We start from the raw sequence: 23,549 nt of genomic DNA on the forward strand, positions 1-23,549 counted from the left end.
TCAGAAATTTGAGGTTTTCCAAGTTTAGTAATGATTGGAGCATATTTAGTACCTCAAAAGCACCTTTGTCTTGATAGTGAATAACTGGTTGTTATTGCAACACCGTAACACAAAACAAAAAGTTTTAAATAACCTTTGATCAACATCGACAAAGTCCCAGGGAGGAGTTCGTCCAAGATTCGACGATCAATTTTTTGAAAATCACTGCATGGGAATACTTTAAGGCGTACAATAGCATCATGAATTAGAAATTTCGGCCAGAAAAAAAAATGTTGTTTCGAAATCGACCAAAATGGACGTGAGGTCACACATGGTAGTTTCACAAAAACTCTTGATTTTAATAACTTTGGACCATTCAGTTGTAAGGATCCATTTTCCCGAAAATGAAGTGGATCGGGTTTAAACTCTCGGAGGAGTTTGTTTGTTTGTAAAGCCAAAATGCGATGGAAATCGCAAAAAACAAGCAAAAGTTCAGAGAACGACTGCAGCGCTCCCTAAAGTTCAAATATTCTGAAAATATCACGGTATGCTCAGGGACTCAATGTAAACATGTCGTAGCGATTTGGTGAAGTTATAGGTCTTTCACGTTTAGGCCACACCCCCGACAACCTGCATTGGTCCATAACTTCGAAACCCAATGAGATATCAATAAGCTTTTAATAACATAACATGATTGACTTTTTTGTAGATCTTATCCAAGAGCACCTGTGTCCAAAATGTCAAGTCAATTGGTGAAAGTAGAAAAAAATCTCCCAGAGGAAATGTCCCTAGGGGGCGCTAGATAGCCATTTTATCAAACCCAAATGCGCGACCCCGAAATTATCAAATTTATTCGCACTTCTGATGCGCATGCAAAATTTCAAGAGTTTTGGAATATGATGAAGGCCTCAAAAGTGCGATTGAATCGGTAAAATAATAAGAATAATTCTTCGAAACACAATAGGCCTTTCGCACGACTTGCAGTCGGCTCAGGCCCTGATTCAAGCTGCAAGCAGCGATGAACGGGCCTTCGCCTCCCCTTGCATGTCGGGGGGGCAGCGGTCAGCCAGACAGGCCGGGTCTGGTGTGGGCCGCTGCTCCACAGTGAGGGCTGCTTTCCAGGACAGAGAAAGGAACTGGTAATGGTAATATTCAAGGACAGACAGCAGGGACACCTGAGGCTTCGGGTGTTAAGAGAGATCGCCTCACATCAGCACTGACATGCTGGAGGGGGTAGCATGCAGGCAACGGAGTTGGTGTCTGCAAGCTGAAGGACAACGAGGACTGAAGCAAGTTGCACCCTAGTCTCCAGCGTTTCCTTTTCTCCTTCCGCGTCCCAGGATCTGGCCGCCACGGCATTCGAGCAACCCAAAGATGTAGATGCAGAGAAAGAAGGAAGGAAGAAAGAAGATATGACACATGACACACCAAGTCTGCTGATATGGAGGAGAAATCCACACAGCTGGATCATAGCTGTAGCCTCCCAATGACTGCCCCTGGATCAAAGCAGTTGCTGGGGCTGCTTTATTATTACATTGCATGTCATTTAGTCCACATCAGCTCTTTAATGTCATCACATAGGACACTGACAGAAGTTTTCAAGAGTTTTTGAGTTTGCCAAGGCACCAAAGTATCTGCTTGAACTTTCATGCGAAGGCCGTGTCGTCACGGCAACACGGTTTTTCAAAAACTTCCAATATTCACTGTGAACTATCATCAAAGCCTTAAGGCTTATATGCAAGTATTTGAGGTTGATCGGATTAAATGGCTAGGAGATACACATTAAAGTGTACAACTTTTGCATTTAGCTAAGCCAATAGGTGGCGCCATAATTTTTTGAAAATCACTGCATGGGAATACTTTGAGGCGTACAATAGCATAATTAATTAGAAATTTCGGCCAGAAATAAAAATGTTCCTTGGAGTTATAACATTTTACGTTTTCAAGAAAATGTACCGAAATCGACCAAAATGGACGTCAGGCCACGCCCTGATAGTGTCACGAAAACTGTTTATTTTAATAACTTTTGACCATCCAGTTGTCAGGATCCATTTTCCCGAAAATGAAGTGGATCGGGTTTAAACTCTCGGAGGAGTTTGGTCGTTTGTAAATCCAGAATACGAATCGCTAAAAAAAAAGCAAAATTTCAGAGAACGACTGCAGCGCCCCTTAAAGTTCACATATTCTGAGAATCTCAGGGTATGCTCAGGGACTCAATGTGAACATGTCCTAGAGATTTGGTTAAGACAGGCCAATTACTTTTTAAGTTATAGGTCTTTCACGTTTAGGCCACACCCCCTACAACCTTCATTGGTCCATATCTTCGAAACACAATGAGATATCAAAAAGCATTTAATAACTTCTGGTGGCTGTGACCCAATAATGATTTCCTGATATTTTTTTGAGAATTAGACCGCCAGCGCCACCCCGCTGGTCTGGCCCTGGTTCGGTCGAGGTGAGCTGCATCTGGCCCGTACCTGATTTGAGTTTGAGACCCCTGATCAAGAGGCTCTGTCCTCTTTAATTCAACCGCGTCATCAATTAGTTCATTCATTTCTAATTACCACCCCCCAGTCTTTATGCTAAGCTAAGAGAGCAATGTCCTTCTGCTTTGCCTCTTTTAACCAAGTAAACTAGCAGCTTCTCCATTGTTTTGATTTCTAGCAGACTTGTGGCCACTGAGTCTTTAGATCAAGGGTCCCCAAACTTCTTCCTGTGAGGGCCACATAACTTTTCCCTTCACTGTTGGCAGTTGGCAGTTTGTATCAGGAAAAGTGTGCAAGATCACAGGGGTGCCTAAATATAAGCATTTAGATAGATAGATAGATAGATAGATTGATACTTTATTGATCTCTCAAGAGTGAAATTTTGGTATCACAGCAGCATGTACAGGGAAGAAAATAGAATAAAAAGATACACATTATATACAATATAATAAGATAGGAATATTAAATTATTAAATAAAATAAAATAAACTAAAACGAAAGAATAACCTTCAAAAAGAGACAATAATAATAATTTGTAAAAGGAGAAGAGGAAGAGGAGGAGCAGCAACATCACAGCAGTACAGGGTTGTTATTGTCATTATTTGGCCAGAGATTTATTGTAAAGTGTTATTGCACTGGGCAGGAATGATCTATTGTATTGGTCCTTGTGACAGCGGAGCTGAAGCAGTCTGTTGGAGAATGTGCTCCGCTGTCCCTGTAGCAGGTGGTGGAGGGGGTGGTCAGGATTATCCAATATGGATAACAGTTTCTTCAGTGACCTCCCTTCCCACACCTTTTCTAAGCTGTCCTGTTTGCATCCAATGATGGAGCCGGCCTTCTTAACAAGTTTGTTAAGTCTGTTGGTGTCACCGGCTCCAATGCTGCTCCCCCAGCAGACCACGGCAAAGTACAAAGCACTGGCCACAACAGACTGATAAGAACATCTCCAACATCTTGCTGCACACATGGAAGGATTAAAGCTTCCTCAGGAAAAAGAGTCGACTCATCCCCTTCCTGTAGACAGCTTTGATGTTGGTCTTCCAGTTCAATCTGTTATCGATGGAGACACCCAGGTACTTGTAGTCCTCGACCATGACCACCTCCTCTCCCAGAACCCTCAGCAGAAGTCGACCACCATCTCTCTGGTCTTGGCCACGTTCGGGAGCAGGTGATTTCTGCCCGCCCACACCACAAAGTCCTCCACTACTGCCCTGTACTCCTCCTCCCGTCCATCCATTATACACCATACCACTGCAGAGTCATCAGAGAATTCCTGCAGATGGCAGGACTCCGAGTTATACTGGAAGGCAGTGGTGTATAAGGTGAACAGGAAGGGAGACAGAACAGTTCCCTGTGGAGCTCCAGTACCACTGACCACCGTATCAGACAGCACTCTGCCCAGTCGGACAAACTGTGGCCTGCCTGTCAGATTATTGACTGAAAGGGAAGAACGTGTTGAGAAGCGTTCACGATCAGTACACCGGTTTTACCACTAGGCGGCAACAGCACGCTACGAGTGGTGGCGGCTCTATCTAAACCCGCGCCCGGAACTAGATTAAGCCAGTTCTCAGCAGGAGAAAAACCTACGGTTGGTGCTGTTGTCCTGACGAGTGTGTTTTCATGTTTTGCAGGTGAGCTGGTGTCAGTAGTAATTAGATGTGTGTATGAAGCTAAAATAACATGTTATGTGTCGTAGAATGTCAGCTTTGATGCAACAATGGGTTTAAAATAGGTTCTCTGTATGTTAGCTAACCAGCTTGTGTTCCAGTGTGATTAACGTTAGCTCATAGTATTTCCCTCAGCGTCATTGTTTTACAGACCGATAAAATAAGGGATTAAGCCAGTTCTCAGCAGGAGAAAAACCTACGGTTGGCGCTGTTGTCCTGACGAGTGTGTTTTCATGTTTTGCAGTGACCTTCACAAATAAATAAATGTGGATCAAGAAAAATACAACGTGCAGTCTTTGAGGGTGTTACATTCTGGCGAACTGGCCAGGAGAAGCAGCGTGGATAGCCATCCACGTCCACCTTCATATTAAAAGACAAACCTAGAAAAAGAAAAAAATCGAAGACCTAAACAGAGAAGAATGGAGGAGTTACAGGATCGAGTTAGTAAAGCATTGCTCACTCTTGAGAAGTCTCAGCTAGTTTTAGTGTGCCAGCATCTAAAGTGTGAGGAGCCAGATAGGGGGGGGTTCGAGACCCGTTCAAGACGTGCCCTCATCCGGCTAGCAGAGAACACTTTGGAGGAAACGGAGAAGGGTGAAGAGACTGAACAGTTTTTGCAATACTTAAGATCCTAAATACTAAAGATCTCCTGACCTTCATTAACTGTCAGAAGAATGATGAGCCAGCAGCCTCAAACCCAGATAAAGCAGAACTCGAAGAACTTAAGCAGAAATATGCGCAACTCCAGAAAGAGCAGGAAGACGCATGGAGGTTACGAGAAGAAGAAAGGGATGCAGCTGGAGATGGGGTGAAGGCCATTACGACACAGGAGAAGGAAGAGAAAATCCCTGAGGTGACCTTGAGGAGAGAGTTCCGGGTTATAGGACAGATTGGGGAGGCAGGGCAGAAGGAGAGACTGTCATATACTAGGCTCATGAATCAAATTGAATCAGGGCAGCGGAAACAATATTATGAAGCAGAAATTACCAAAGCAGTCATCCGTGCTATATGCCCAGGCCTGCCCCTTCGAGACTTGTTGGAGATAAAGAGAGACCTCACACTGGCCATTTTAAAGACCATATTACGTGGTCACTACAAAGTAGACTCATCCTCCGATCTCCTGCAGAGGCTGATGAAGCTGGCACAGGACCTAAAGGAGTCCACACAGAGTTTCATGTTTCGAGCTATGGAGTTGAGGGAGAAATTATGCAAGCTGGGGGAGGAGGACGAAGAGGAAAAGCTGAGCCCAGATCTGATTCAGAGACGATTCCTGCGATCGTTAGAGACAGGGCTGACCAGTGATGCAGTGAAGTTTCAGCTCAAACCTGTGTGACCATCGAGTGACTGATGAAGTGCTGATAGAGCGTGTCAATGAAGCTGCAAATTTGGAACAAGAAAGCCAGCAAAAGCTGAGAAAGATGGTGCGACCTCCCCCCTCAAGAATAAGTGAGATTTAGATCGACCTACCCTCTGACTCACAGCAGTCGACAGCCAGTGGTGAGGCAAATCGGCACCACATCGCTGTGAGCACCGTGAATACAGGGGAAGTCTCCAGCAAAAACAAGAAATATCAAGCACGCTGTAAGGATGAAGACACAGAATCGAGTAAGCAGATTAATGACCTCAAGACTGAAATACTGGAGAAAGAAATTGTTCCTGGAGACTGTAGGTGCAAGTAAACAACAGTCACGGCCATACGCTCCCTTGAATGCTCCTCGCTACAGGCCACCCGCATTTACAGCCTGTCAAGAGTCAGGCAGAGAAGAGTCGTGTAGCCATTGCTTCCGGTGTGGGCAGGAGGGACACCTCTCTCGCGGTTGCAGACAGAGGAGAGACCAGGGAAACGAGAGGGGGCTGCCAGGTCAGGTCCGCCAGTAGCCCCACTGAAGAGGTCCCCGTGAGCAAAACAACTCAGTGGACACCGACAGGCAGCACACACCCTGATCGGCTATCCCCTGCGACCCCTCCGAAGCCATCCGCTACCGTGCCAGGCAATCCTGTGTGTTACCTCCCCCCTCAACGCAAGACCAGGCTGATTAATCTAATCGGTGAGCGATGTCTAATACAATGTTTTTTTGATGATGTGCCCGTGGAGGCACTCTGGGACACCGTAGCACAAGCTATCATTATTAATGAAGAATGGACTCACCTGCCCCATCATCCAATGCGCCCCATTGAAGAACTGTTCAGGCACTTTAATTGGCCTTGCTGCAAATCAGACACAAATACCCTTCTTAGGCTGGGTAGAAATAGAATTCAGACTACCTCAAGACCAGGGCTCATCAGAGCCGCTGTTAGCCCCGTTGTTAGTCTCAAGTGACTCAAATGTGGCTGAGCAGCATATTATCGGGTATAATGTAATTCAAGCAATTATAAGCCAAGGGGATGAGTGGCAGACAGCATCACAGACGATTCAGAAATTAAGTCAAGCTTTTTCTGTGACCTGCAAAACGGCAAAGTTAGTGATGAAACTCATGAGAGAAGATTCAGAGTGCGACGTTGGAACTCTTTGCACTGGCAAAAGGAAAATTCACTTGGCTGCCGACACGGTGACCACTGTGAATGTGAGAGCATGTGCGGGAACACAGTTCAAGGGCCAAAGCCTGCTGTTTGTCCCCTGTGACCAGCCGAACTTACGTGAGGATGTGTCTGTAGAGGAAGGGTTAGTGGCAGTGACACAAGGGAAGTCTATGTGTGTTCTAGTCTCTCTCATGAACACAAACAAATTTGATATCACAGTAAATGCACGCACCATCCTGGGATACCTGCAGACAGTGAAAACAGCATATGCAGTTCAGTCCGAACAGCTGATTCAACTGAAAAACAAAACGCCAACTCGCTAGTCCATCAGAGAGATATTATGCTAAACAAGGAAGTGAAAGAGATGCCAAGTTGCTGGGACTCCCCGGTGAACGTAGACCACTTAGAGCCTGCACAACAACACAACAAGAGAGGGTAAGACAGATGCTGCGAGAGGAGTGTCACGCCTTTTCTTACATTGATGATGACATTGGGTTGATCCCATCCCTGAAGTTACACATCACCCTTCACGACACCACTCCAGTTAAGAAATCCTATATGTCGGTGCCTAAGCCTTTACACCAAGAGGTCAAGAAATACATTCAAGACCTGCTCAATCGTGGTTGGATTACTCAGTCAAGGTCGCCGTATGCTTCGCCCGTGGTGTGTGTCAAAAAACGGGATGGCGCGCTGAGACTGTGTTGTGACTACCGTGAGTTAAATAAGAAATCAGTCCCAGACCGCCATCCAATGCCCAGAATCCAAGACATGCTGGACTCACTAGGTGGTAGCTCTTGGTTTTCAGTCCTGGACCAAGGGAAGGCCTACCACCAAGGTTTCCTAGATGAACAAAGCTAACCTTTAACAGCTTTTATAACACCTTGGGGGTTATATCACTGGATTAAGATACCATCTGGGCTAAACTCAGCTCCCGCAGAATTTCAAAGAAATATGGAGGACTGTTTAAATGGCCTTAGAGATGTCATGTGTCAGCCATACCTGGACGACAATCTGGTACACAGTGCCAGTTTTGACGGGCACCTCCAGTACATGAGAACAGAGCTACAGCGATACCAGAAGCATGGTGTCAAGCTGAAATACTGTATAATTACTCTAATAATTTTATACACATTTTTCAAATAACCGGATAAAAAGACAAGTTATCATTAATAGAAGCCCAATCAAATAACCAAAATTTGGATTTTCTAAGGAGAGAAAAAATAATTTAAAAAATCCCAAAGTACTAAATACCCGTCTTTGTAATCTGTTATCACCCGTTATAATTCAGAAAAACTCTGTTTGAAAATCAGAATATCAACTTCTTACCCGATTCGTATGAAAATCTTCCTCATCGGATTGTGTTGAAGCCAATCAGGTCTCTTTTGGTCGCCGGTCCCCACTCTCTGAGTGTGATGAGGTATAGGGCAGAATCACGTTTTGGGGGATCCTGAAGTGGCCACTTCCCGGACGTCCTCGGAGTCCCGACGGAGCTTCAAACGATCCCACTTCTGACACCAAATTGTGGTGGAAGATTTTGCACAGACAATCGTTAAGTAAAAAACAAAGGCTCTGAGTCAAGTATGTCTTTTCTCCGTTTATTTCCTTGCAAGGGAAAGAGGGTCACAACAGCTATGTGGTCAGTAGACTGTCAAGAACCTCCTTCTGCCCCCAACACATCGAGGCAGTTCTTATACCTAAGTTTAGATATCGGTGGCATCAACAGAAACCTTTGACCATCTTGTTGAGTATTGTAGGATATTAGAAACAAATATACGACCCGGTTCATAAAATTAATGAAAATGCATATAGTGTACACCAGAATACAGCCATGATTCTGAAACTGTGTAATCCATAAAGTAATGACAATGTTGTAAAACTACTGTAATTCTGCAACTGTAATAGAATAATACCAATGTAGTTATGATTGTATTTGATGTAATGTAATCAACTGGAATGCATGCATGTAATACGTCATTCGAAATCCGAGTTACATTGAACTCACCAGAAGACCACTCCCAGAGGTGTGGACACTAACTTTCACACCTTTAAGCATTGTTATAAATACCTGTAGGAACCATTGTTCTCGAGTTCACTGGTGGAGGCTACAGACGGGCACTAGGGATGGTCAAAGGACTGACCTGGGGCCTGTTGGTTGCTGAGACCAGCGGCTCCTCAGCTGAGATGTTCTTTTTACCACAACGCCATCTCCTTTATTAAATACATTTGATTTTAACCTTTTGATCAGCGATGACCTCTGTCCGTCCGGCGTTTCTTCATTTTTGAACACAACAATTTGGTGACCCCGACGTGATGGAGAGCAATGGACGGACGGAGGAACAGCTGATCTGAACAAAGCCCAGCGATCGATTTTCTTCACTCACACGGCGCCATCGAAAAGGTAACCGGCAACCAGTTGTTTTAAAACCGAAATGCTGTATAGTTTATCATAGAACATTTAGGTGTGGGTGGACAAGATACGATGTTTTGAGGTAAACTACATTTTAGAGAAAAAAAATGTTTTCTCTTAGCTTGAATGGCCGTTGTGATAAAAAGCACATTGTATATAGTGTTTGTTTGGACGTCTCTGTGTGTGTTACCGACAAAGCTCGGTTGTGTAGCGTTAACGTTAAGTGAATGGGCGACGTTATTTAACTGATCAGTCATAGAATGAATGGAAACCTAGTATAGGCCTCTAACCGGTTGGGGATAAACGTATAGCAATTTATAGACTGTATACGTAATGCACTGTGTATAACGCGCTAGCAGAGTTAAGTCCACAAGGCCTGATGGAACCAGGAGTGTTACCAGCAGTAATTGAGTGGAAGAGGTTCGCGTTGTAATGGCGGTTCTTCGTTGTCTCCGTAAGCTCTCATAGACTCTGTTAGGCGGCACAATAAATTAAAATATGAACTAGACGACGCCAATGAGGCTAGATACCAAGATTAAAATATTGGGCATTTGTGAGGACAGAGCCACGCGCCGTAGTGCCAAGAACTGACTAAAATTTGCGAATAATTAAGTGCAGGGATAAATAGACCTAAAATAATAAGATAAGAAATAGGTCATCATATAACTCGCCTTGCAGGTGAGGATAGTGTTACGAACCAGAGCGCCAAGACCCTCAAGGCTGGAAGTTCCAATTTAAATAAAATAATAATTTACTGGATAAATTTTTACAATAAATATAGATCAGTTGAAAACGTTGCGAACTTGTGTATAATTGTATGTTGCATGTTTAGAAGAGAATGAAGCCGGATTAAGGATTTGATTGGGGCCTGGTCTTGGGGAAAACGGAGCACATGTTTTTGGAACATTACAAGATGACGGGCGGAGATAAATAGAGAAAACAGTTAAAAGATGGCTGAGAAAGAAATTCTCAGCACGGTCTACAGAGGGGATAACAATGACTTGTTATCCACCATTACTAGGGGTGGAGAACATGTGCTTTGGAGATTTCCAAAATGGCAGCCGGCGACAGTTAAAAGAAGAAACACAGATGTAACACAGTTTTTGTATTTTCCACCTCCACTCTGTATTCCCATTAAACAGTGTCTCCCCATGTCCCCATTTCCAAATGATTCTAACATTTTTTCTTCCTCCATTCTTAGGACCATGTGATTTTTGCTTGCATTACAAACGGTCTATGGACTTTTTCTAGGCTCTATGTGATTCTTTATGTTTTAACATGTATATAATTGTTCTCTGCTTACATTAACACAATTTTCCCATTTATTGTTTAAACATTTTTTCAAATTACTGAGTTTAAGAGAGACTCTAATCAGAGTCTGCAACACATCACACATAGGCACACAGCAGCAGCAGACCTAAAGATGCACATTAGCACACACACCCTTGGGTCTTGGGCAAGAGACAAAGGACAGGACGCTGTCTGTGGAGCCGGTCTGGTAAGACAAAAGGGAGTCGTTCCGAGAGAGGTGCGACCCATAGGAACGTAGAGACGGTCAACAGTCCAGTGGGTGAATATATGTAAATAGTTAGCACAGAGAAGAGACGTTTAAATGAGTGAGAAATAATGTGATTTGAGCCAAATCTGTAGACCTTGTTGTAAATAATTTGTTATTTTCTCTTTCATCCTGTAATGATTTTGTCAACAAACCATACAAACATGTAACTACATATGATATATTGATAATCTACCATTTTCATTAGGAATACATGAATGTTCTAGGTCACTAACAAACCATGAGTTGAGTTTTGAGTTCACAGGTAGAGAACGCAGGTAACAAACCCCCGAAAGCGGCTGCAGCCCTGACGACTGAGGATGCAAGAATGCAAGTCCAATTGTGATGGAAAGTCACAAAGACAATGGTAAACTGACTGTAATGGTTGGGGCCCTCAGTGGGCCAACAGATGGTTGATCTTGATGGGCAAATATCATCACACACATCCTGGAGCCCAGACAGGCTGCAAGGAGAAAAGGAGGAAGCAGCGAACGGATTGGTAAAATGCAGAAGTCAAAGGGTGCTGACAGCTGACCAACAGGAGGGACTTAGCAGGTCTCCCAATACAACAACAAACGGGATAAGCATAACTATTTTTACAGGGGTTCTGTTGAGAGTAACATGGTCTTAGAGTCCCGGATCAGAATTCGAAAACCACACACACTGTTTGAATGCAAATATTCTGTGTATCATGCTTTAATCATTTTTCTCTATCACTGCATAGGGACTGTTGTTTTCTTAATTTCTGTTTTTCAATTTAAAGGAAGAGCTCGCCAGCCAGCTCGAACTTTGAGACAATGCAAAGAAGTCTGAAGCTGACTTGATGCTGATTATGACACATTTATTTTGAGACATGTGTTAAAATAACACATGCCTCAACAGGAGGGATGTAGATATAGACATATTTTTCCAAATTGAACGATGGGAAAACTTAACAAAAGAAGAGAACCAACCAACACACACACACACACACACACACACACACACGTAGGCACCCCATTGTGCTTCTCTATTCAACAGCTGACCAGGGAATCCTGATCTTCCAACACCTCGGATCCCCCGATCAGTCTGATCTCAGGACGTGCGAGATTCTCAGGATCAAGAAGAGAGTGGATCTCAATCACACGTCAATGACGACCACTACGCGTCGCCTGACCAAGCCTTTGATAACAAGTGGAAGTATACACTCAACCATAATCCCACAAACACTCTAATTTTTGTACAAGTTATTACCACACAACTTTCAGATTAAGAAAAGGGACAGAAACCCCTCATTTAAATCCATGCTAAAAATGATTGAGATATACGAGTAAATACACACGGTTGATATTATTGTGAGAACAAGAGATCAAGGTTCTTGATTTATAATGTCCAAACATTTCCCTGATATGGAACTATACAGTAAATAGACATATTCACATTGAACATCTGGTCGGACGGTGAAAGAGATTCACCTTTCCGTTGAGTTGTACTTACTAAGGTAACAGTATTGTCCCGATTAAACAAAACATAACTATAGACACAGTGAACAACAGACAGGAATGCATCACCAATAATTGATAAACTACATTAACCTAAAACCCACATCAGTAGAATAGAAGCTATGGGAATACCTGGGGGGGTGTCTAATGAGTTTCAAGTCACACACAGGATCTAGAAGACGCACCTCTACCCCTGCTGGAGCAGAGAGGGATGACACAGAAGAGGAGAGACCACCTGTCAACAACCTGAGCGGCGCCAAAGGAACCGTGAGCAGTGACCAACAACCGTCATCTCGCTGAGAGGAAGGACTTCCTCAGCCCAGAGTCTGCTTGACCACCGTGCAGGACCAGGAGGAAGCATCAGGACCGCAGCAGAACCAGCACCGCAGAGCCGGACCAGAAGCAAGACAAGCATCGTTCTAGGAGACCAGAAGCAAGACTAGGACCGATTCAGAAAGGGTCCAAGCAACCTTCCAGTCTCCCTTTTGAGGGACAGCACAGTTCCAAGACCACCTCACACTAATGGGGGACAACGACAGCCCAGCACAGACATAACCTCAGACCCACGGGTCACATCACAACCATTGATTTCCAGTACAGACACTTTCCAAGCCCCTCTACAAACACTGCCCCATGGACAACAACAACCATTGAGCATGAGAGATCTTGAGAATGATACGAGAAAACACCCTCACACACAAATGGAGGTGAACCACTGCTGAGAGCTCTTACTGAAGAACCAGCAGAGAACAGTGACATGGACAACCGCTTCTCAGGTTTATTGGACTCATGATTCAGTGATGCGCCCTCAGCGCAAGATTATTGACTGAAAGGGAAGAACGTGTTGAGAAGCGTCAGTACACCAGTTTTACTACTAGGCGGGAACAGCGCGCTACGAGTGGTGGTGGCGGCTCTATCTAAGCCAGCGCCCGGAACTGGATTAAGCCAGTTCTCAGCAGGAGAAAAACCTACAGTTGGCGCTGTTGTCCTGACGAGTGTGTTTTCATGTTTTGCAGGTGAGCTGGTGTCAGTAGTAATTAGATGTGTGTATGAAGCTAAAATAACATGTTATGTGTCGTAGAATGTCAGCTTTGATGCGACAATGGGTTTAAAATAGGTTCTCTGTATGTTAGCTAACCAGCTTGTGTTCCAGTGCGATTAACGTTAGCTCATATTATTTCCCTCGGCGTTCGGTCACGTGACCACAGAGGGTATTGTTTTACAGACCGATAAAATAAGGGATTAAGCCAGTTCTCAGCAGGAGAAAAACCTACGGTTGGCACTGTTGTCCTGACGAGTGTGTTTTCATGTTTTGCAGTGACCTTCACGAATAAATAAATATAATAAAGAAAATAGTCAAGTGAAGATTTCCCAGCCTCCCAGCCAAGACCAGCCTCTCCAGCACCTTCATCACATGGGATGTGAGGTGACCGGTCGATAGTCGTTAAGGCCAGATGGAGTCGTCTTCTTGGGGACCGGAACCAGGCACGACGTCTTCCACAGCACCGGGACCTTCTGCTGCTTCAGGCTCAGGTTGAAGAGGGGTTGAAGGACCTCAGCCAGCTGGAAAGCACAGGTCTTCAGGACCCTGGGGCTGATGCCATCAGGTCCTGCAGCCTTGCGTTGGTGGAGTCTCCTCAACTGTCTCCGAACCTGGTCAGTCGTCACCGAGAGGGGGGTCACTGCGTCAGTGGGGGAAGGGCCCTTTGAAGTGGCCTCACAGTCCATGCTGCACACCAGGGGAGATAGAAGGGGGAGGGAGGAAGGCAGCAGAGGTGTGGGGGGGTGGAGGAGCCCTTTGAAGTTGGGGGCTCTGTGTGCATGCAGCTCACCGGGGGCGACCGGGGGGAGGGGGGAAGTCAGCTGAGGTGTTTGGGAGGTGAGGTGTGAGGAGGAGACAGATGAGGGCTGTGAGCTGAACCTGTTGAAAAAGCAGTTCAGCTTGTTTGCCCTCTCCAGCCCCCTGGTTGACTCTGTCTTCCCTTGAAGCATGAGATCTCTTTCATGCCGGATCACACCTCCCTCACGTTGTTCTGCTGGAGTTTGGCCTCCAGCTTCCTCCTATAAGAGTTCTTACACTCCCTGATCTTCACCTTCAGGTCGCGCTGAACTCTCCTGAGTTCCTCCCTGTCCCCAGACTTGAAAGCTGCTTTCTTCTTGTTATGAAGCTCTTTCAGGTCCCTGGTAATCCACGGCTTGTTGTTGGGGAAGCAGCGGACAGTCTGGGACGGTGGTGTGTTCTGTTGTGTTCAAAAATGAAGAAACGCCGGACGGACAGAGGTCCTCGCTGATCAAAAGGTTAAAATCAAATGTATTTAATAAAGGAGATGGCGTTGTGGTAAAAGAACATCTCAGCTGAGGAGCCGCTGGTCTCAGCAACCAACAGGCCCCAGGTCAGTCCTTTGACCATCCCTAGTGCCCGTCCGTCGCCTCCACCAGTGAACTCGAGAACAATGGTTGCTACAGGTATTTATAACAATGCTTAAAGGTGTGAAAGTCAGTGTCCACACCTCTGGGAGTGGTCTTCTGGTGAGTTCAATGTAACTCGGGATTTCGAATGATCCTTTGTCAATATCAGTGGTTGTGCAAGTATTAAATGCATGCATTCCAGTTGATTACATTACATCAAATACAATCATAACTGCATCGATATTATTCTATTACAGTTGCAGATTTACAGTGGTTTTACAATATTGTCATTACTTTATGGATTACACAGTTTCAGAATCATGGCTGTATTCTGGTGTACACTATATGCATTTTTATTAATTTTATGAACCGGGTCGTATATTTCTTTCTAATATCCTACAGTTCACAGAACTTGATGTATTCTGTGACACGGTCCGTTAAGTTGTTTATGTCCTCCCCATGTGGTCCACACAGCACATTCCAGTCTGTGGACTCAAAGCAGTCCTGCAGTGCCTCCTTAGCCTCCTGTTTATCCTCCATTTATTGTTTTCCAGAAAGCCACACCAAACTAAATATTACCCTTTTCGGGATCTTCACAGAAAAAAAGTCAGGAAATAAATAATAATACTATTAATGAAATAAACAATAACCAAATAACCCTCTCTGGTTATCATACTTTTCTTTGTGACGGGATTCATAGTGTAGGCGCACATTGTGTTCTTTGAATACCGCCACCGACTCTTGACAGATGAGACAAGCAGTCTTTTCTTTGCATTGAATAAAAAAATAATTGTTTGGGTCAACGCATGCAAGAAGGGGTGAAAAGGCACGCAAGGGACACGCAACGTCTTCGTGTCCTTAAGTGTCTCTGAAAACGCACAAGCATAAACTAGGCTTAAGTATTAAGAGAAGAAAGGATGTACTGCGTGCCTTAAATCTTGTAAAAGTATATGTAAAAGAAACAAACAATGCAATAAAGAAAAAGTACTATAGTAAAACTATATAAACACATTTACAGGCAAGATGAAGAGTAGAAAGTAGAAAGTGTGTAAATACTCATGCACAAGGATTCAACCACCGAGAGCAACAAGGCAAGGGCTGTTTTTAATGATCCAACACAAAAACTGGTCATTTGACTTGGCTATAGTCAAGTACTTGTCGGACTTTCGAAACTATTTTCAACCAGATTTGTTTATATTATGAAGCAAAAAAATGTGATCAAAAGAAGAAGTTTAAAAACTGTAATGCTTTAATGACAATAATTTAGTCCGAAAACGCAGGATGAATCACGTTCAGAGTGATGACATGTTCTAGGAGTGATGTTATCGACGCCATCTGCTGTGAGACTAAGCTCAACCCAACAAGCTTTATTTTGAAAGGACTGCATTGCCGTTAGAGCCGGCTGGTGTTGCCCATCTCATCACAAACCGCTGGAGCCCGACAAGAAATGAAACAAAAAGCTGTGACCTTTGACCTCTGACTCGGGCCACCGACACCAGTTTTTAAAATGTGAACCATTAAGACGTTAAGAAAACATTTAGAAGTCGATTGAAACCCCTTTGCCCCCAAAACTCTGCGTAACCCAAAACCCTCCCAGTAATCCCACTGTTCCATTGAGAGCAGCCTCACGCACACATGATAACACTCATCTTCATCTCAGGAAATCAGGAAACATTTATTGCCATAATATGTCAGACATACAAGGAATTTGACTTGGCGGTTGGAGTGTAACAGCAGACACTACGTCAATGGACGTCAAGTAAACAGTGCACGAGGAATGAAATAAAATATAATGCTATGGGTTAGTTTAAGAATAAAAGTTAAAGTCAAAAATATTTTTAAAAAATTAAAAATAAAGTGCACCAGCGGAAAACAGTGAGAAAGAAAGTGAGTCAATCAGTGGGGGACCGGGCTGTGTTGATGGGCCCGACTGCCGACGGGAAGAAACTGTTTGTGTGGCCAGAGGTCTTAGTCCTGATGGACCTCAGCCTTCTGCCAGATGGAAGGGGCACAAACAGTTTTTGTCCGGGGTGAGAGGACTCCCCTACGATCTTTTTAGCTCGCTTCAGGCTCCTAGATGTGAACAAGTCCTGGCAGGGACGGCAGATTGCAGCCGATCACCCTCTCTGCAGAGCGGATGACCCGCAGCCAGTCACTCTCTGGATGACGCTGCAGCCTGCCCTTGTCCTTGGCTGTGGCTGCAGCGTACCGGTGATGGAGGAGGATGGACTCGATGATGGCTGTGTAAAAGTGCACCATCATCGTCTTTGGCAGGTTTCTTCAGCTGCCTCAGGAAGAACAACCTCTGCTGAGCCCTCTTGGTGATGGAGCTGATGTTCAGCTTCCACTTGAGGTCTTGGGTGATGATGGAGCCCAGGAAACGGAAGGAATCCACAATGGTGACGGGGGAGTCACACAGTGTGATGGGGGAGGGTGGGACTCTTCCTTAAATCCACAACCATCTCCACTGTCTTTAGAGCCTTGAGCTCCAAGTTGTTCTGCTGCACAACGACACCAGATGGTCAGACTCCCACTTGTAGGCGGACTCATCCCCACCAGAGATCAGTCCAATGAGGGTGGTATCATCTGCGAACTTCAGGAGCTTGACGGACTAGTGACTGGAGGTGCAGCTGTTTATGTACAGGGAGAAGAGCAGAGGGGAAAGAACGCAGCCTTGGGGGGAACCGGTGATGATGGTCCGGGAGGCTGAGACATGTTTCCCCAGTTTCACGTGCTGCTTCATGTCGGACAGGAAGTCTGTGATCCACTTGCAGGTGGAGTCGGGCAGGTGCAGCTAGGAGAGTTTGTCCTGCAGCAGAGACGAGATGATGGTTTAGAAGACAGAGCTGAAGTCCACAAACATGATCCTGGCGTAGGTTCCTGGGGAGTCCAGATGCTGGAGGATGTAGTGGAGGGCCATGTTGACAGCATCGTCCACAGACCTGTTGGCTCTTTAGGCGAACTGCGAGGGGTCCAGGAGGGGGTCGGTGAGGGACTTCAGGTGGGTCAGGACTAGCCGTTCAAAAGACTTCATGACTACAGAGGTCAGGGCGACGGGCCTGTAGTCATTCAGTCCTGTGATCCTGGGCTTCTTGGGAACAGGGATGATGTTGGAGGCCTTGAAGCAGGCTGGTACGTGGCATGTCTCCAGGGAGGTGTTGAAGATGTTAGTGAACACCGGAGACAGCTGGTCAGCACAATGCTTCAGAGTGTGAGGGGAGACGAAGTCCGGACCGGCTGCCTTACAGGGGTTTTGTCTTTTAAAGAGCCGGTTAACGTCTCTCTCCAGAATAGAAAGGGTCGTTGCTGGCGGAGGAGGGGAAGGTGATAGTCAGCCTGGTTACATGGATTCGAATAACTGCCTTTGTTGGACTGAAATCGAATTATCCGTTTCATGCAAACACCTTTGTCCGACTATGTGCGGTCCGACTACGATCCGATTAACAGCCCTGGATAACTCGATCCGATCCAGTTGATAGTTCGACTATTGCGGCATGTAACGGTGAATCGGATAAGGAACTGGACTTTGCGTCTTTGCGCATGCTTGAGATCCCGCCGCCCTCCTCCCTCCCAGATCGTGACCCGGAAGTCGAAAGAGACTGCTGGGAGCCTGGCCGCCAGAAAACAAACAAACAACGCTATGGACAACACAAGAGTCCCTAGTAGAGCACAACGGCGTAGATTCGGGGTGTGCAGTTGCCAACTACCATGGGTAAATTAATTTCAGTTGCATCACACTAAAACAAGTGCTAGATTCCAGATGCTAGCTAATATGTGTTGAAACATGTGTACCTTCCCTTAACTTGCGAGGAATTAAATCGACGATGAAAACAATGTACAATCATAACACGTAAGGCTAACCTGGGTCCCACTTGATAACCGTAACTTTCGAAGCTAACATGGGTGCCACTTGCTAGCTAGCCCTCAGACCTTTGTCTTTGAGAAACGTGTAGACCTTCCCACTAACTTGCACGGAATTCAGTTTAGAATGAAAGCTAGTTACAAACGTAATAAAGTGTACATTACATAAACTGTACTTTCTACATTTGTTTTTGCACTATAGTTGAGTTTTTATGTTTCTTTGTCTATTTTTATGTGCATGTAATTTCTTTGTGCACGTTATTGCGCACGTAATTACGCATGTTTTTGCTGTAAAGCACTTTGAGCTGCATTCTTTTGCATGAAAGGTGCTATATAAATAACGTTTTATCATTATTTGTGCTGTACCATCTTATAGATACTACAATGGACCCGGAAGAGACGCTGCTCGGAGGCTCATCTGGAACCTCCTCACCTAGGTCAACTCCACCACCTTCTACTCCACTGCGTGCTACAATTACCGATGATCTAACTGGTAAGTTCTGCAATATTATAACTGCATCAACATATGAGCATCACAAAGAATCTTCATGCCAGGCTTTCACTCATCCTGTGTAGTCTAACAAACAGCTGATGTCAAGATGGTTACTACCACATCGGTAGGGATACAACTGACTTTATACTTGCCATTTCTTAAAGGAACAAGGACCCAGCAAACAAGGCAAATGAGAGACGTTGATGTGCTGGTAAACCAGATGCAAGTCATGACTCAACAATGGAAGGAGGACATGGCAAGAAGTGAGGCCCGGGAGGAACTGTTGATCGCCAGCATCCTCCGCACTGACAGTATGGTTGAGAAGCTGATGCAGAGAATGGATAACATTCAACCTCAACCAAACACATTCTCACCACTACCACAACATCAACCACCGCAAGATGCGTATTATGGTTATGGATCCCTTACTTATTTACACTACCGCCTGAAAAGCACCTTACCGTTCATACAGCACAATTTCTACACTCTACCTCAGTGTGTGTGTGTGTGTATATATATACACACGTACACAATCAGAATTTATATATATAAATATTTGTTTTTTTGGGACATTCAAGGTTTTACCTTTTATACCTTGTTTTACTTTTCTTAATATTTCTTATAAATAAAACACTTAACTAAAACTTCTGTGAGTTTCTTTATTTGTGGAATGAAACACACATGAACTGTACAAGAATTGTATTTACAAACCTATGACAAATTATGTGGCAATTATGGCAATTATGTAATGAAGACGTCTAAAGGTATGGTCTGCGCAGGGGGAAGTTTGCACTCAGGTAATCTGTGAGGGCGGCTCTGATCCTCTGTCCATTTGTGTCGTCTGCGTGATTGTTGGCACGACCACCTGGCTGTGGCAGGTTCGATGCAAGTGTAGCCGCTTCCACTGACCAGTTGGGATTCACAACTTCCTTCTCATTCTTACAGAAATTGTGCAATGCACAACAGGTAGCAATCACTTTAGAGGTGAATGTAAAGTGGAAGTCACTACGCTCTCTCCAGCGTGACTTCAGTCTCCCAAATGCAATCTCCACCGTGGTCCTTGCAGAGCTTAAGTAGACATTGAAGGACTCTTGCTCAGGGGTGATGTTTGGGGAATGGGTGTAGCCTTTCATGATCCAGTCCATGAGAGGATACGCTGGATCTCCCAACAGGAAGTGACCGATTGAGACGCCATCGATTTCTCTTGGTTCCTGGGAGGAAAAACAGAAATGGTTACCAGTGTTGGACTTGCTTACTAAATGGCCCAGCATAAATAAAACATAGTATACATAAAAACATAATAAAGCCTCTATAAAACATCATACTACTTTAAGCTTGTAACATACCTAGAAATCTCAATAGCTTGGTGGTAGCTCCACTAGTATCTGCATTAATAACTTTCAGTAGCATAACTCATTTATTGATCTTATTGATTTTGTTATATTTTTTAATGGGATATGGAATTAGACAATTTCGCATACATCGATATATATTTCAATTGCTTGCTCTGCAAGCAAGCTGCCGACCCGGAGCTCTCTGCACTGCTTCTCGCCCTCGCCCCGCCCATCCTCTTTCACGCGCAGAGGGGGGAGGGGCAGGGACACACACTTCAACAAACATGGAGGAAACAACAACGTCTGCCCAGCGTGCGGAGGAGGAGGAATTGGTTCGTAAAAAAACAGTGGCTCAGTAATTTGGAGATGGTTCGGATTTAAAGTATCCGATGAGAAACAAAATATCACTATATGTAGGGAGTGCCATAAACAGGTCATAGCCAGGGGTGGAAGCACTTCAAATTTTTTTCACCACCAAACTGCCATACGTAGAGTGTGTGAAACTGCGCGCTACAGAAGCCGCATGCCAGAAACGACCCGAACAAGCTCCAGCCCCGAAACAAAGCACACTGCAAATCTCATTTTCCCGCAGTGTGCCTTATGAAAAGAAAAGTGACAAGTGGTGCACTATAACGAAAGCGGTGTCCTATCACATTGCTAAAGACATGGTCCCTGTTGCAACTGTTGAACAAGTCGGATTCAAAATGCTCCTGAAAACGATGGACCCGAGATATGAGCTTCCCAGTCGCAACTACTTTGAAGATATTTTTTTATTTATATGTGCACCTTATGGAGCTTTGTTTTCAAAAAGAATACTCCTGTTATACACTTTATGTTTACATATTATAATTTGAACGGCTGAGCATTTGTTTATTGTTTAATTTAATTTATTATTTACTCATTTTTATTTATTTGAACTCCTTACTGAAATTGCTGGTTTCAATTAAACGACTAATGACATGTCAAATTTGGCTTTGACTTTGCTTTGACATTTGCGTTCAGGTTTTCTTCCCTTTAATGTGGAGAAAATATCGGGATATATACCGTATATCGATATCCAACCAAAATATACCGGGATATGACTTTTGGTCTACATCGCCCAGCACTACTTCAGAGTACGACTTACTTTTGGTAACAAGTGTGCCTGGCTGAACACGTTAGTGTCATGAGCACACCCAGGCGTCTTACAGCTGATGCTCCAGAAGCTTAAAGAGAACAATTTGTCAGGTTTTAATGGCACACACGACACACTGTAACACACATGTGAATATATGTAGGCGACACAGGACACACACACAAACACGCACACGCAGGCCTGAGACCTCGGCAGGCCTCACCGAGGTCGCGGTGAATTGAACATATTAGTAAGCATTCGCGTTGCACAGTGCAGACAACTAAATGTATTTTGCCCAAACTTACCGATACATGTCGTCCACTACGCCTTGGAGGACAGCGTAGGACAGGAGTATTGGTGCTCGAACAGTCACCTCCACGGGCATCATGACTCCTTCCATAATTCCACACAACTTGTGGAAAGATCCTCGAGTCATGCGAAAGTTCGCTTTCCAGTCCTCGTCATCAGATACGGTCAAAACATCTCTCTCCCAGAAGACTTTGTTTCTGCTCTTCATCCAGAGTGCTCTTCGAGACCTTTGCAGTAAAATGGCAGAGTTCAACAATATATTGTTGGTCAGAATTAAATTCTCTATGTACCTTCGGCGACGGCGTCTTCTCTCCGTTATCAAATCAGCCAATAGCGCCATTGGCATTCGCTGTACTCCTAATAACATCATGCACAAATAGTAGAGGGATGTAGCTTCACCTTGCTCTCCGTTCGCCATCTTTCTCATAATGTTGATGTTGTTGGTTGTTGTTGGTAGTGGTGAAGAGGTCAAGCGGAAATGGCTGTATCACAACTATTTGTAATGAAAACAGCGCCACCTATCGTATCGGATATGACATGCTTTCGGCCAATGATTCGATTTATTCACTGCCATGTATATTGGGATAATAGCACTTCCCCCCGAAGGATAGCATAGTCCGACTAAGCAAAGATTCAAATTATACCATCATGTAAACACACTAATAGATGTAGAGGCATGAGCCCCTGATGGGCTGGGGGAGGGAGGGGAGAGGGACTGGGGCAGGTTGGTAGAGCTGTGGGGGATGGGATCAGGACATTGTCTTTCGAATCTGCAGTACATTACATTACAGGTCATTTAGCAGACGCTAAATTACCTCATTCAGCTCGTCTGCCAGGCGGAGGTCATTCATGGAGTGGGGGTTTTTTGGCTTGTAGTTTCTGAGGTTTTTGAGGCCTCTACAAACCGAAGCAGAGTCACTTGCTGAGAACTGCTGTTGGAGTTTCTCAGAGTACAGTCGTTTAGCATCTCTCACCGCCTTGCTAAACTTGTATTTTGACTCTGTGTACAAGTCTTTGTCCCCACTCCTAAATGCCTGATCCTTCTGCAGGCGTAGAGTTCCGCTGTGAACCAGGGTTTGTCGTTGTTGTAACTCATCCTGGTGCATGATGGAACACAGCTGTCCTCACAGAAGCCAATGTAGGAAGTTACAGCCTCCGTGAACTCATAAAGGCTGTTAGTAGCAGTCGTGAAACCATCCCATCCGCAGATCCTTTATCTTCTCTGTGTCACTCATCGCCAGTGACACATCATCGATAAGATTGACGAGGAGCGGTATGACATTGCGTCCAAAGTGCAGAAAGCAGACAAAGAGGTAACACACACACACACACACACACACACACACACTACCCTGCAATGCTGGTTGGGAATGTCAGGGGCTCCCTCCTCTTTTGGAGGCTAGGTTTCTCTCTGTTCTGTCATATGGTCTTCTTCCCTGCGGAGGAGGGAAACATGCCCCCCACATGTTAAATTATTCTATAAAGTAGTAAAGAAAAGATCTTGATTATATTCCAATCAAAGCCATTAAAACGCAATGTTGATATTCCTTTTTTGCGTCAGAATTTTTGTTTTGACATTACAAAAAAGACGTAAACGCTGTTACCACGGAATCCCTTTGAAATTCCTCCTTGAAGTGTTGGTCGTCTGGTTCGGCGGCACGTTCATACAAAAGGGAATTTTGGAAAGGGATTCACGGCTCATACCCCTGCCCCGCGCCTCCTCTGACTTGTGTTCATAAAGAAGAGGTGCTTTTCCCTGCTAACACCAGGTGACCTGAACATAACATTCTAACAAACAACAACACAAACAGAAGACAAAGGATCAAAGCTGGACGTCCTCCTGCTCATAAGGGACATCTTTCAGGAGGTGCTTTCAGGAGAAAATGGTAAAGCCACAAACAGGTCGCTTGTTATTACTACAAACCAACCAACCA

The 23,549-nt window shown here is 44.7% G+C and overlaps 1 long non-coding RNA gene across 2 annotated transcripts; it reads left to right on the plus strand.

Moving 5' to 3' along the window:
• Window positions 1–1,208: 1,208 nt before the first annotated feature.
• On the plus strand, window positions 1,209–19,574 carry LOC144390928 (uncharacterized). 2 transcript variants are annotated; one of them, XR_013454754.1, is made up of 4 exons: window positions 1,210–13,111; window positions 13,414–18,216; window positions 18,742–18,858; window positions 19,023–19,574. It is a non-coding gene; the product is annotated as an uncharacterized LOC144390928 (long non-coding RNA). The 2 variants fall into 2 exon arrangements; XR_013454753.1 differs by having other exon boundaries at window positions 1,209–13,111; window positions 13,414–18,858.
• Window positions 19,575–23,549: the final 3,975 nt, after the last annotated feature.

The sequence above is a fragment of the Gasterosteus aculeatus genome, chromosome Y, assembly GCF_964276395.1.
Source record: "Gasterosteus aculeatus chromosome Y, fGasAcu3.hap1.1, whole genome shotgun sequence".
NCBI classification, from domain to species: domain Eukaryota; kingdom Metazoa; phylum Chordata; class Actinopteri; order Perciformes; family Gasterosteidae; genus Gasterosteus; species Gasterosteus aculeatus.